Below are 16,478 nucleotides of genomic sequence, written 5' to 3' on the forward strand. Positions count from 1 at the left end.
AAGGTAGACATTTCAGGAACGAGGGTTGAATTATGTGTCGAAGGTAGACGTTTCAGGAACGAGGGTTAAATTGTGTGTCGAAGGTAGACGTTTCAGGAACGAGGGTTGAATTGTGTGTCGAAGGTAGACGTTTCAGGAACGAGGGTTGAATTGTGTGTCGAAGGTAGACGTTTCAGGAACGAGGGTTGAATTGTGTGTCGAAGGTAGACATTTCAGGAACAAGGGTTGAATTGTGTGTCTAAGGTAGACGTTTCGGGAACGAGGGTTGAATTGTGTGTCAAAGGTAGACGTTTCAGGAACGAGGGTTGAATTGTGTGTCGAAGGTAGACGTTTCAGAAACGAGGGTTGAATTGTGTGTCGAAGGTAGACATTTCAGGAACGAGGGTTGAATTGTGTGTCGAAGGTAGACATTTCAGGAACGAGGGTTGAATTGTGTGTCGATCAAGGTTTGATGTCGGTAAAATAAATGATAAGTTGTGGTATAAATCTGGGGGCGATGTCCGTAAATTTTGGTATAAAGTCAGTGGCGAAAATAGAAAAAGAAATACTTCCGCTAAATATATATATATACATATGTACATATATATATATATATATATATATATATATATATATATATATATATATATATATATATATATATATATATATATATATATATATACATATATATATATATATATAGTAATTTAAGATAATTCATAGTGAGACAACCAACCACACTAAAATAGGCTCAAACTCATTTCGGGCCTGAAATAATTGAGTGTTTAAAATGTTTTTATGTAATTTTTTTGCGCGACGAAAATTGTGAAAATGTAACTTAATATCTGGCAAGCTGGTCAAAAGTATATCAAACACGGAAACTTGTTATGTGTATTGATTTCTTGTGTTTGATTTCTCCTTCTTTTTTGTATTTATATTATTAATTAGAAATATATTACTTTTGGTTGCTATGTCATTCTTTAAGATGCCTTATTTAAATGATAATTAAGACAAGAAATTACTTTTTAATTTGCTTAGGGGTCATCCATAAATGACGTCACGCTTTTTTTGACGATTTTTACCTCCCCCTCCTCTCCGTCACACGTTGTCACAAAAAGCCAGACCCCCCCCCCCCTAAAATGACGTCACACCTCAGCCTACAACCCCCCCCCCCCTCAAAATTGCAGTTGAATATTTTTTTAAACATCGATATTTTTCCAAAATCTTGTCTGAAATATGTCAAAATAGAGTATTTTAATCAATTCCTATTATAATTTATTAAAACTGTTTTCTAAAACGCTAAATAACGTCTAAAATTAGTTTCCTAACATTTCTTATATATAAAGCAAAATCGTGACGTCACACCATCTGAACCCCCCCCCCCCCTTCCCTCAACAAAATTACCGACCCCCCCCCCTTCCTCCCTACGAGTGTGACGTCATTTATGGCGACCCCTTAGTACAAAACTATTTTAATCTTTACGGGCACCACTCCAGCTCATGTAGATTTTTATTTTATTTTATACGCAACAATCACTACAATCGTGGATCTTTTTATATTTCTACAAAACCACTAGTCTATAAAGGTGCCAAAAATTATCATTGATTTTTGGTCAGATTTTGGAAACCTTAAACAGTCTGACAGTATTGTAGTTCCACCCCTGTATAAATAGTGGTATCGATCTTGTATAAATAGTGGTATCGATCTTGTATAAATAGTGGTATCGATCTTGTATGTATAAATAGTGGTATCGATCCTGTATAAATAGTGGTATCGATCTTGTATAAATAGTGGTATCGATCTTGTATAAATAAAGGGTAATAGTTTAAAAAACGTGAAATCGTTAACAATTCTTTACTACATCTAGTTATAGCGACAACGCCACATAATCCACATGCAAATGTCAGTCCTGATGACTCTACTGATTGTCATACCCGTGCTGACTTCTGATAGATTGGGTTCAAATGTCAATGTCAAACCAAGTGATGACTTTGATAGATTGGGTTCAAATGTCAAATGTCATACCTAGTCCTGACTACTGACATACAGTGGCGTAGCGAGGTCGGGTGTCACCTGGTGCGGCACTTAATGGTGAGATCAGGTCAAACCGACCTAGCAGCTGTTTCTATAAACACCAGTGTTTCTTCCAGAATTTTCGGGGGGGGGGGGGAGGTAGACTTTTTTTCGGGGGGGGGGGGGGGGGGCGGACACTGTTAAAAGTATATTTCTATATAAATTTCATTTTGTTCCGGGGGGGTGGCGGTAGACTTTCTTCGCCCCCCCCCCCCCCCCCCCCCCCCCCCGAAGAAATGCCTGGAAGAAACTCTGATAAACACCAACATAAGAAAGAGCTAGTTAAAACTGCTTGCACTAACTCAGCTAGTTAAAACTGCTTGCACCAACTCAGCTAGTTAAAACTGCTTGCACTAACTCAGCTAGTTAAAACTGCTTGCACCAACTCAGCTAGTTAAAACTGCTTGCATCAACTCAGCTAGTTAAAACTGCTTGCACTAACTCAGCTAGTTAAAACTGCTTGCACTAACTCAGCTAGTTAAAACTGCTTGCACCAACTCAGCTAGTTAAAACTGCTTGCACCAACTCAGCTAGTTAAAACTGCTTGCATCAACTCAGCTAGTTAAAACTGCTTGCACTAACTCAGCTAGTTAAAACTGCTTGCACTAACTCAGCTAGTTAAAACTGCTTGCACCAACTCAGCTAGTTAAAACTGCTTGCACCAACTCAGCTAGTTAAAACTGCTTGCACCAACTCAGCTAGTTAAAACTGCTTGCACCAACTCAGCTAGTTAAAACTGCTTGCACCAACTCAGCTAGTTAAAACTGCTTGCACCAACTCAGCTAGTTAAAACTGCTTGCACTAACTCAGCTAGTTAAAACTGCTTGCACTAACTCAGCTAGTGAAAACTGCTTGCACTAACTGAGCTAGTTAAAACTGCTTGCACTAACTCAGCTAGTTAAAACTGCTTGCACTAACTGAGCGATGTTAGAGAAAAACTCAAATCAACATGGCTGCGCTGATGTCTGTACTCCTCAACACGTCTGCCCGGTGTACGCACCGTGTCGGACACGGAGATTGCCGGTACAGAGAAGAAAAACATGGATTGGCTCAAGTCTGTGAACTTATTAATATTTAAATCTACGTCCCGTTAAGTTTAAAGAACTATTTATATCTTTATAACTTAGGATGGATATAAATAGGACAAATTAATTGAAGGAGTAAGCTGGCAGCAAATGAGTTCACCTGTCGTTCACCGCACACAAAAATTGCTTAACGTTACTGAAATACAACGTTTACACGAAATTTGTTAGTGCGCATTTTAAAATGAAGAGATAATGCCCCTTTTATTTACTCCGGTTAAATGTGACGAATGTGCAATTGAGTGTGTGTTTTTTCTGTATCCGTGTGGCTGTACTCAGTAGGTCTCACATTTTTTTTCTCATTAGGTCTCACATTTTTCTCATTAGGTCTCAAATTTTTGTTCTCATTAGGTCTCACATTTTTGTTCTCATTAGGTCTCAAAATGTTATTCTCAGTGGGTCTCAAATTTTTGTTCTCATTAGGTCTCACATTTTTGTTCTCATTAGGTCTCACATTTTTGTTCTCATTAGGTCTCACATTTTTGTTCTCATTAGGTCTCAAAATGTTATTCTCAGTGGGTCTCAAATTTTTGTTCTCATTAGGTCTCACATTTGTGTTCTCATTAGGTCTCAAATTTTTGTTCTCATTAGGTCTCACATTTTTGTTCTCATTAGGTCTCACATTTTTGTTCTCATTAGGTCTCACATTTTTGTTCTCATTAGGTCTCACATTTTTGTTCTCATTAGGTCTCACATTATAAGTAAATGCTGGAGCATCAAGCGGGCAGGACCACACACACACACACACACACACACACACACACCACATGTCATGTACCCACCACACTAAGCTAGGTTATAAGTAAATGCTGGGGCATCAAGCGGACAGGACCACACACACATAATTTCATACCGAATTTTCAAGTGATCTACCGCATGCCATCTACTAAGACTGAAGGTATTTTAAGTACGAATGTTCGGATGAGAAGCATCACTTTGTCCGAGCATTGGGTCTACACTAGCTCAGATTGCAGAATACACAATGAGTGTGTCAGAAAAGTGTCTTTACAAATGTAAACATTGTCTGTCCACAATTACAAACATAAATGAGTACAAATTAATCAGCTCAGCGTTTCACAGTTAATTCTGACAAGAAAATTCCGGCTGGTTATGTTGATACTTGTGTATAGAACCAGGTGTGTTACCTACATTTGATAGAGGTATCTAAACGGTTGTGATGGGGGAGAGAGGGGATGTTGAGAAAAACTTTTAACATGAAGATTAAAGAAATAATTGTCCTTCTGTCCTTAAGTAGCCTATGTTGTACTAATTTTCAAAATTTCTTAAAGTAAAATTGGATTTCTTTTTTTTTTTTTGTGTTATAGATTTAATATTTTTAAATTGCGTATGTAAGAATACCTTTTTAACATAGGCTTAAAAATGTTTTGTCACTATTCCAATACTGCGTTGATTTTGTTTTCTTTGGAGAAAAAACACTTATCTCTTTTTTAAATGTCAACAAATTTACAAGACTGTCGGTCGTTTAATAAAGGAATATTGCAATTTTACATTGGAAATTTATTTTGAATTAATTTGTTGTCCTAATCTGCTGTACAAAGCAACACCAAATGCCTTATATTTTAGCTAGTCTTTACTTATTTATTTTCTTCGAAAGTTTTTTAGGAAAACAGCGTGTCTTGTGACTGATAGGAGGAAAAATGATCCAACCGTCGCTAGGGTACGTTTAAAAAATCGCAATCGTGACAAGGACATACGACATGAAGATTTGGTACGCCAATTTTATTTCCCCAAGCCTCACCCTCTAATCCCCCCCCTCAACTCTCACACTGAGGTCACATCCTAGCGCCACCATTGTTTTTTTTAAATCAACGTGTTGTTTTTTTTAGACAATCTCACTAGGGACTTTTTTTTAATTACTTAAGCCTCAGGGTGTCTAAATTTGGTTTTCAGCATTTTCCAGGCTGATTAGGTTAGTTAAAAATGACGAATCTACCGTTTATAAATTGTTTTAATTCACAGTAACTTAGCTCATATGGCACCACATGGCACACGGTGTAAAGGTGGGATTTTAAGACTATGGTAAAGTAGGAACTTTATGGCTAAGTGGGAATTTGAAGATTATAGCGGTTTGAATGTAAATATTATGGTAAAGGTTGGAATTTAGAGACTAATGTTTGGAATTTAATTACGATGTAGCTATGAAAATGTAGCTATGAAACGTAAAATAATTATGTTATTTCATCAGCCGACTAATTTTAACATTTAAAAAAATGCGACTTCAGAATGACTAATGTGCAAGAAAACTGTACCGAGATCTCCTATCTTTGAAAATCCGAAAACCTTGTATCCACCCGAGCAGAGGTGAACTGGGTTTCTACAAGTTTGATTATGCCACTTAAAAGGCCAAATATAACCCTAACTACGCGAATGGCAGTCAATTAGGTGATGCTAAATCTGGACAACTTAAACACTGGTTTCAAGAGTTCACGCGTCAAATGTTTTGGGTGCGGCACTATTTCACAAAGAGGAGAGCGTGTACAGTACAGCTCTATCCAGAGCTAATGTCACACTCTCCTGTCCTAGTATCACTCGCCTGATCTATTATCACACTCTCCTGGCCTAGTATCTTGTGGTCCAGTGTCACTCTCTCCTGGCCAAGTGTCACAAGTATTCTCTGTAATGTCAACCTTACCCCGAATATTTCATTGTTTAACTGAATAAAATTTACTTGGACAGTAAATATTACCATTATTTTAAAATTTGGTGTCACCCCCTAAATGGTGTCACCTTGTAAGAGCTGCCTCCTCCCTCCCCCGACCTTTGTTGCTACTCTCTTAGAGCAGGTTATTGATCAGCTTTTTATTCTCGGCTAATTTTCAGCCTTTTGTAACATGTTGCATAAAAACACTCAAGGTGCTTTAGAATAATTTTCCTAGACAATCTGTTATTTGGTATATCGGCCATCACGCTACTCCACATGCCCGTCTAACCGCTTAACTAATAACCCAAACCTGGCCCTCAACGAACACCTTGATACATAGTCTTATGTTATTAGTGCACCGGTCACCTGACCATAATCCTAATTAATTAGAGTTTAAGACAGAAATACACACTCCACATGTATCACACATACCGAGAGACAGAAACACACACACACACTCCACATGTACCACACACCGAGAGATAGAAACACACACACACACACTCCACATGTACCACACACCGAGAGATAGAAACACACACACACACACTCCACATGTACCACACACCGAGAGATAGAAACACACACACACACACTCCACATGTACCACACACCGAGAGATAGAAACACACACACACACACTCCACACAGGGGCGTAGCGAGGGGGGGGGCGGGGGGTGCGGACCGCACCGGGTGACACCATTTAGGGGGGTGACACCAAGGCAAAAAATAGCAAAATATATAGAGAAAAACTCGAGGGGGGGGTGCAAATCGAAAACTCGAGGGGGGGGGGGGGTGCAAATCGCAAATTTGAAAGTTTGTCCCTGGGAAGGGTCTCTATGCCTATGGGGGGGTGACATCATTAAGTGCCGCACCGGGTGACACCCGACCTCGCTACGCCACTGACTCCACATGTACCACACACCGAGAGATAGAAACACACACACACACTCCACATGTACCACACACCGAGAGATAGAAACACACACACACTGTTCACATATACCACACACCGAGAAATAGAAACACACACACACTCCACATGTACCACACACGGAGAGATAGAAACACACACACACACACTCAACATGTACCACGCACAAAGAGGGATAGAAACACACACACACTGTTCACATATACCACACACCGAGAAATAGAAACACACACACACTCCACATGTACCACACACGGAGAGACAAAAACACACTCAACCAACTAGGTGTACTAAGATGGGGAGATGTAGTCACTGTTGTCTCAGGCAGCCTAAGGAAAACAGATGGGGAGATGTAGTCACTGTTGTCTCAGACAAAGGAAAACAGATGGGGAGATGTAGTCACTGTTGTCTCAGTCAGCCTAAGGAAAACAGATGGGGAGATGTAGTCACTGTTGTCTCAGACAAAGGAAAACAGATGGGGAGATGTAGTCACTGTTGTCTCAGTCAGCCTAAGGAAAACAGATGGGGAGATGTAGTCACTGTTGTCTCAGACAAAGGAAAACAGATGGGGAGATGTAGTCACTGTTGTCTCAGACAAAGGAAAACAGATGGGGAGATGTAGTCACTGTTGTCTCAGACAAAGGAAAACAAATGGGGAGATGTAGTCACTGTTGTTTCAGCCAAAGGAAAACAGATGGGGAGATGTAGTCACTGTTGTCTCAGTCAAAAGAAAACAGATAGGGAGATGTAGTCACTGTTGTCTCAGTCAGCCTAAGGAAAACAGATGGGGAGATGTAGTCACTGTTGTCTCAGTCAGCCTAAGGAAAACAGATGGGGAGATGTAGTCACTGTTGTCTCAGACAAAGGAAAACAGATGGGGAGATGTAGTCACTGTTGTCTCAGTCAGCCTAAGGAAAACAGATGGGGAGATGTAGTCACTGTTGTCTCAGACAAAGGAAAACAGATGGGGAGATGTAGTCACTGTTGTCTCAGAGAAAGGAAAACAGATGGGGAGATGTAGTCACTGTTGTCTCAGACAAAGGAAAACAGATGGGGAGATGTAGTCACTGTTGTCTCAGACAAAGGAAAACAGATGGGGAGATGCAGTCACTGTTGTCTCAGACAAAGGAAAACAGATGGGGAGATGTAGTCACTGTTGTCTCAGTCAGCCAAAGGAAAACAGATGGGGAGATGTAGTCACTGTTGTCTCAGACAAAGTAAAACAGATGGGGAGATGTAGTCACTGTTGTCTCAGTCAGCCTAAGAAAAACAGATGGGGAGATGTAGTCACTGTTGTCTCAGTCAGCCTAAGGAAAACAGATGGGGAGATGTAGTCACTGTTGTCTCAGACGAAGGAAAACAGATGGGGAGATGTAGTCACTGTTATCTCGGTCATCCAAAGGAAAACAAATGGGGAGATGAAGTCACTGTTGTCTCAGTCTGCCTAAGGAAAACAGATGGGGAGATGTAGTCACTGTTGTCTCAGTCAAAGGAAAACAGATGGGGAGATGTAGTCACTGTTGTCTCAGTCAAAAGAAAACAGATAGGGAGATGTAGTCACTGTTGTCTCAGTCAGCCTAAGGAAAACAGATGGGGAGATGTAGTCACTGTTGTCTCAGACAAAGGAAAACAGATGGGGAGATGTAGTCACTGTTGTCTCTGTCAGCCTAAGGAAAACAGATGGGGAGATGTAGTCACTGTTGCCTCAGTCAGTCTAAGGAAAACAGATGGGGAGATGTAGTCACTGTTGTCTCAGAGAAAGGAAAACAGATGGGGAGATGTAGTCACTGCTGTTTCAGTCAGCCTAAGGAAAACAGATGGGGAGATGTAGTCACTGTTGTCTCAGTCAGCCTATGGAAAACAGATGGGGAGATGTAGTCACTGTTGTCTCAGACTAATGAAAACAGATGGGGAGATGTAGTCACTGTTGTCTCAGACAAAGGAAAACAGATGGGGAGATGTAGTCACTGTTGTCTCAGTCAGCCTAAGGAAAACAGATGGGGAGATGTAGTCACTGTTGTCTCAGTCAGCCTATGGAAAACAGATGGGGAGATGTAGTCACTGTTGTCTCAGTCAGCCTAAGGCAAACAGATGGGGAGATGTAGTCACTGTTGTCTCAGACAAAGGAAAACAGATGGGGAGATGTAGTCACTGTTGTCTCGGTCAGCCTAAGGAAAACAGATGGGGAGATGTCTCAAAGGAAAACAGATGGGGAGATGTAGTCACTGTTGTCTCCGTCAGCCAAAGGAAAACAAATGGGGAGATGTAGTCACTGTTGTCTCAGTCAGCCTAAGGAAAACAGATGGGGAGATGTAGTCACTGTTGTCTCAGTCAAAGGAAAACAGATGGGGAGATGTAGTCACTGTTGTCTCAGTCAAAAGAAAACAGATAGGGAGATGTAGTCACTGTTGTCTCAGTCAGCCTAAGGAAAACAGATGGGGAGATGTAGTCACTGTTGTCTCAGTCAGCCTAAGGAAAACAGATGGGGAGATGTAGTCACTGTTGTCTCAGACAAAGGAAAACAAATGGGGAGATGTAGTCACTGTTGTCTCAGTCAGCCTAAGGAAAACAGATGGGGAGATGTAGTCACTGTTGTCTCAGACAAAGGAAAACAGATGGGGAGATGTAGTCACTGTTGTCTCAGAGAAAGGAAAACAGATGGGGAGATGTAGTCACTGTTGTCTCAGACAAAGGAAAACAGATGGGGAGATGTAGTCACTGTTGTCTCAGACAAAGGAAAACAGATGGGGAGATGTAGTCACTGTTGTCTCAGACAAAGGAAAACAGATGGGGAGATGTAGTCACTGTTGTCTCAGACAAAGGAAAACAGATGGGGAGATGTAGTCACTGTTGTTTCAGCCAAAGGAAAACAGATGGGGAGATGTACTCACTGTTGTCTCAGTCAGCCAAAGGAAAACAGATGGGGAGATGTAGTCACTGTTGTCTCAGACAAAGTAAAACAGATGGGGAGATGTAGTCACTGTTGTCTCAGTCAGCCTAAGGAAAACAGATGGGGAGATGTAGTCACTGTTGTCTCAGTCAGCCTAAGGAAAACAGATGGGGAGATGTAGTCACTGTTGTCTCAGACAAAGGAAAACAGATGGGGAGATGTAGTCACTGTTGTCTCGGTCAGCCTAAGGAAAACAGATGGGGAGATGTCTCAAAGGAAAACAGATGGGGAGATGTAGTCACTGTTGTCTCAGTCAGCCAAAGGAAAACAAATGGGGAGATGAAGTCACTGTTGTCTCAGTCAGCCTAAGGAAAACAGATGGGGAGATGTAGTCACTGTTGTCTCAGTCAAAGGAAAACAGATGGGGAGATGTAGTCACTGTTGTCTCAGTCAAAAGAAAACAGATAGGGAGATGTAGTCACTGTTGTCTCAGTCAGCCTAAGGAAAACAGATGGGGAGATGTAGTCACTGTTGTCTCAGACAAAGGAAAACAGATGGGGAGATATAGTCACTGTTGTCTCAGTCAGCCTAAGGAAAACAGATGGGGAGATGTAGTCACTGTTGTCTCAGACAAAGGAAAACAGATGGGGAGATGTAGTCACTGTTGTCTCAGTCAAAAGAAAACAGATAGGGAGATGTAGTCACTGTTGTCTCAGTAAGCCTAAGGAAAACAGATGGGGAGATGTAGTCACTGTTGTCTCAGTCAAAGGAAAACAGATGGGGAGATGTAGTCACTGTTGTCTCAGTCAAAAGAAAACAGATAGGGAGATGTAGTCACTGTTGTCTCAGTCGGCCTAAGGAAAACAGATGGGGAGATGTAGTCACTGTTGTCTCAGACAAAGGAAAACAGATGGGGAGATGTAGTCACTGTTGTCTCAGTCAGCCTAAGGAAAACAGATGGGGAGATGTAGTCACTGTTGCCTCAGTCAGTCTAAGGAAAACAGATGGGGAGATGTAGTCACTGTTGTCTCAGAGAAAGGAAAACAGATGGGGAGATGTAGTCACTGCTGTTTCAGTCAGCCTAAGAAAAACAGATGGGGAGATGTAGTCACTGTTGTCTCAGTCAGCCTATGGAAAACAGATGGGGAGATGTAGTCACTGTTGTCTCAGACTAATGAAAACAGATGGGGAGATGTAGTCACTGTTGTCTCAGACAAAGCAAAAAAAAGATGGGGAGATATAGTCACTGTTGTCTCAGTCAGCCTAAGGAAAACAGATGGGGAGATGTAGTCACTGTTGTCTCAGACAAAGGAAAACAGATGGGGAGATGTAGTCACTGTTGTCTCAGTCAGCCTAAGGAAAACAGATGGGGAGGAGTAGTCACTGTTGTCTCAGACAAAGGAAAACAGATGGGGAGATGTAGTCACTGTTGTCTCAGAGAAAGGAAAACAGATGGGGAGATGTAGTCACTGTTGTCTCAGACAAAGGAAAACAGATGGGGAGTTGTAGTCACTGTTGTCTCAGACAAAGGAAAACAGATGGGGAGATGTAGTCACTGTTGTCTCAGACAAAGGAAAACAGATGGGGAGATGTAGTCACTGTTGTCTCAGACAAAGGAAAACAGATGGGGAGATGTAGTCACTGTTGTCTCAGCCAAAGGAAAACAGATGGGGAGATGTAGTCACTGTTGTCTCAGTCAGCCAAAGGAAAACAGATGGGGAGATGTAGTCACTGTTGTCTCAGACAAAGTAAAACAGATGGGGAGATGTAGTCACTGTTGTCTCAGTCAGCCTAAGGAAAACAGATGGGGAGATGTAGTCACTGTTGTCTCAGTCAGCCTAAGTAAAACAGATGGGGAGATGTAGTCACTGTTGTCTCAGACAAAGGAAAACAGATGGGGAGATGTAGTCACTGTTGTCTCGGTCAGCCTAAGGAAAACAGATGGGGAGATGTCTCAAAGGAAAACAGATGGGGAGATGTAGTCACTGTTGTCTCAGTCAGCCAAAGGAAAACAAATGGGGAGATGAAGTCACTGTTGTCTCAGTCAGCCTAAGGAAAACAGATGGGGAGATGTAGTCACTGTTGTCTCAGTCAAAGGAAAACAGATGGAGAGATGTAGTCACTGTTGTCTCAGTCAAAAGAAAACAGATAGGGAGATGTAGTCACTGTTGTCTCAGTCAGCCTAAGGAAAACAGATGGGGAGATGTAGTCACTGTTGTCTCAGACAAAGGAAAACAGATGGGGAGATATAGTCACTGTTGTCTCAGTCAGCCTAAGGAAAACAGATGGGGAGATGTAGTCACTGTTGTCTCAGACAAAGGAAAACAGATGGGGAGATGTAGTCACTGTTGTCTCAGTAAGCCTAAGGAAAACAGATGGGGAGATGTAGTCACTGTTGTCTCAGACAAAGGAAAACAGATGGGGAGATGTAGTCACTGTTGTCTCAGTCAAAGGAAAACAGATGGGGAGATGTAGTCACTGTTGTCTCAGTCAAAAGAAAACAGATAGGGAGATGTAGTCACTGTTGTCTCAGTCGGCCTAAGGAAAACAGATGGGGAGATGTAGTCACTGTTGTCTCAGACAAAGGAAAACAGATGGGGAGATGTAGTCACTGTTGTCTCAGTCAGCCTAAGGAAAACAGATGGGGAGATGTAGTCACTGTTGCCTCAGTCAGTCTAAGGAAAACAGATGGGGAGATGTAGTCACTGTTGTCTCAGAGAAAGGAAAACAGATGGGGAGATGTAGTCACTGCTGTTTCAGTCAGCCTAAGGAAAACAGATGGGGAGATGTAGTCACTGTTGTCTCAGTCAGCCTATGGAAAACAGATGGGGAGATGTAGTCACTGTTGTCTTAGACTAATGAAAACAGATGGGGAGATGTAGTCACTGTTGTCTCAGTCAGCCTCAGGAAAACAGATGGGGAGATGTAGTCACTGTTGTCTCAGACTAATGAAAACAGATGGGGAGATGTAGTCACTGTTGTCTCAGTCAAAAGAAAACAGATAGGGAGATGTAGTCACTGTTGTCTCAGTCAGCCTAAGGAAAACAGATGGGGAGATGTAGTCACTGTTGTCTCAGTCAGCCTAAGGAAAACAGATGGGGAGATGTAGTCACTGTTGTCTCAGACTAATGAAAACAGATGGGGAGATGTAGTCACTGTTGTCTCAGACAAAGGAAAACAGATGGGGAGATGTAGTCACTGTTGTCTCAGTCAGCCTAAGAAAACAGATGGGGAGATGTAGTAACTGTTGTCTCAGACTAATGAAAACAGATGGGGAGATGTAGTCACTGTTGTCTCAGACAAAGGAAAACAGATGGGGAGATGTAGTCACTGTTGTCTCAGTAAGCCTAAGGAAAACAGATGGGGAGATGTAGTCACTGTTATCTCAGTCAGCCTAAGGAAAACAGATGGGGTGATGTAGTCACTGTTGTCTCAGACAAAGGAAAACAGATGGGGAGATGTAGTCACTGTTGTCTCAGTCAGCCTAAGGAAAACAGATGGGGAGATGTAGTCACTGTTGTCTCAGTCAGCCAAAGGAAAACAGATGGGGAGATGTAGTCACTGTTATCTCAGTCAGCCTAAGGAAAACAGATGGGGTGATGTAGTCACTGTTGTCTCAGACTAATGAAAACAGATGGGGAGATGTAGTCACTGTTGTCTCAGACAAAGCAAAAAAAAGATGGGGAGATGTAGTCACTGTTGTCTCAGTCAGCCTAAGGAAAACAGATGGGGAGATGTAGTCACTGTTGTCTCAGACAAAGGAAAACAGATGGGGAGATGTAGTCACTGTTGTCTCAGTCAGCCTAAGGAAAACAGATGGGGAGGAGTAGTCACTGTTGTCTCAGACAAAGGAAAACAGATGGGGAGATGTAGTCACTGTTGTCTCAGAGAAAGGAAAACAGATGGGGAGATGTAGTCACTGTTGTCTCAGACAAAGGAAAACAGATGGGGAGTTGTAGTCACTGTTGTCTCAGACAAAGGAAAACAGATGGGGAGATGTAGTCACTGTTGTCTCAGACAAAGGAAAACAGATGGGGAGATGTAGTCACTGTTGTCTCAGACAAAGGAAAACAGATGGGGAGATGTAGTCACTGTTGTCTCAGCCAAAGGAAAACAGATGGGGAGATGTAGTCACTGTTGTCTCAGTCAGCCAAAGGAAAACAGATGGGGAGATGTAGTCACTGTTGTCTCAGACAAAGTAAAACAGATGGGGAGATGTAGTCACTGTTGTCTCAGTCAGCCTAAAGAAAACAGATGGGGAGATGTAGTCACTGTTGTCTCAGTCAGCCTAAGTAAAACAGATGGGGAGATGTAGTCACTGTTGTCTCAGACAAAGGAAAACAGATGGGGAGATGTAGTCACTGTTGTCTCGGTCAGCCTAAGGAAAACAGATGGGGAGATGTCTCAAAGGAAAACAGATGGGGAGATGTAGTCACTGTTGTCTCAGTCAGCCAAAGGAAAACAAATGGGGAGATGAAGTCACTGTTGTCTCAGTCAGCCTAAGGAAAACAGATGGGGAGATGTAGTCACTGTTGTCTCAGTCAAAGGAAAACAGATGGGGAGATGTAGTCACTGTTGTCTCAGTCAAAAGAAAACAGATAGGGAGATGTAGTCACTGTTGTCTCAGTCAGCCTAAGGAAAACAGATGGGGAGATGTAGTCACTGTTGTCTCAGACAAAGGAAAACAGATGGGGAGATATAGTCACTGTTGTCTCAGTCAGCCTAAGGAAAACAGATGGGGAGATGTAGTCACTGTTGTCTCAGACAAAGGAAAACAGATGGGGAGATGTAGTCACTGTTGTCTCAGTAAGCCTAAGGAAAACAGATGGGGAGATGTAGTCACTGTTGTCTCAGACAAAGGAAAACAGATGGGGAGATGTAGTCACTGTTGTCTCAGTCAAAGGAAAACAGATGGGGAGATGTAGTCACTGTTGTCTCAGTCAAAAGAAAACAGATAGGGAGATGTAGTCACTGTTGTCTCAGTCGGCCTAAGGAAAACAGATGGGGAGATGTAGTCACTGTTGTCTCTGTCAGCCAAAGGAAAACAGATGGGGAGATGTAGTCACTGTTGTCTCAGTCAGCCTAAGGAAAACAGATGGGGAGATGTAGTCACTGTTGCCTCAGTCAGTCTAAGGAAAACAGATGGGGAGATGTAGTCACTGTTGTCTCAGAGAAAGGAAAACAGATGGGGAGATGTAGTCACTGCTGTTTCAGTCAGCCTAAGGAAAACAGATGGGGAGATGTAGTCACTGTTGTCTCAGTCAGCCTATGGAAAACAGATGGGGAGATGTAGTCACTGTTGTCTTAGACTAATGAAAACAGATGGGGAGATGTAGTCACTGTTGTCTCAGTCAGCCTCAGGAAAACAGATGGGGAGATGTAGTCACTGTTGTCTCAGACTAATGAAAACAGATGGGGAGATGTAGTCACTGTTGTCTCAGTCAAAAGAAAACAGATAGGGAGATGTAGTCACTGTTGTCTCAGTCAGCCTAAGGAAAACAGATGGGGAGATGTAGTCACTGTTGTCTCAGTCAGCCTAAGGAAAACAGATGGGGAGATGTAGTCACTGTTGTCTCAGACTAATGAAAACAGATGGGGAGATGTAGTCACTGTTGTCTCAGACAAAGGAAAACAGATGGGGAGATGTAGTCACTGTTGTCTCAGTCAGCCTAAGGAAAACAGATGGGGAGATGTAGTAACTGTTGTCTCAGACTAATGAAAACAGATGGGGAGATGTAGTCACTGTTGTCTCAGACAAAGGAAAACAGATGGGGAGATGTAGTCACTGTTGTCTCAGTAAGCCTAAGGAAAACAGATGGGGAGATGTAGTCACTGTTATCTCAGTCAGCCTAAGGAAAACAGATGGGGTGATGTAGTCACTGTTGTCTCAGACAAAGGAAAACAGATGGGGAGATGTAGTCACTGTTGTCTCAGTCAGCCTAAGGAAAACAGATGGGGAGATGTAGTCACTGTTGTCTCAGTCAGCCAAAGGAAAACAGATGGGGAGATGTAGTCACTGTTGTCTCAGTCAGCCTAAGGAAAACAGATGGGGAGATGTAGTCACTGTTGTCTCAGTCAGCCTAAGGAAAACAGATGGGGAGATGTAGTCACTGTTGTCTCAGACAAAGGAAAACAGATGGGGAGATGTAGTCACTGTTGTCTCAGACAAAGGAAAACAGATGGGGAGATGTAGTCACTGTTGTCTCAGTCTGCCTAAGGAAAACAGATGGGGAGATGTAGTCACTGTTGTCTCAGACAAAGGAAAACAGATGGGGAGATGTAGTCACTGTTGTCTCAGTCAGCCTAAGGAAAACAGATGGGGAGATGTAGTCACTGTTATCTCAGTCAGCCTAAGGAAAACAGATGGGGTGATGTAGTCACTGTTGTCTCAGACAAAGGAAAACAGATGGGGAGATGTAATCACTGTTGTCTCAGTCAGCCTAAGGAAAACAGATGGGGAGATGTAGTCACTGTTGTCTCAGTCTGCCTAAGGAAAACAGATGGGGAGATGTAGTCACTGTTGTCGCAGTCTGCCTAAGGAAAACAGATGGGGAGATGTAGTCACTGTTGTCTCAGACAAAGGAAAACAGATGGGGAGATGTAGTCACTGTTGTCTCAGTCTGCCTAAGGAAAACAGATGGGGAGATGTAGTCACTGTTGTCTCAGTCTGCCTAAGGAAAACAGATGGGGAGATGTAGTCACTGTTGTCTCAGACAAAGGAAAACAGATGGGGAGATGTAGTCACTGTTGTCTCAGTCAGCCTAAGGAAAACAGATGGGGAGATGTAGTCACTGTTGTCTCAGTCAGCCAAAGGAAAACAGATGGGGAGATGTAGTCACTGTTGTCTCAGTCAGC

This window comes from Physella acuta, unplaced genomic scaffold, assembly GCF_028476545.2.
Source record: "Physella acuta isolate Inbredline_101_S28 unplaced genomic scaffold, ASM2847654v3 ptg000863l, whole genome shotgun sequence".
Taxonomy (NCBI): domain Eukaryota; kingdom Metazoa; phylum Mollusca; class Gastropoda; family Physidae; genus Physella; species Physella acuta.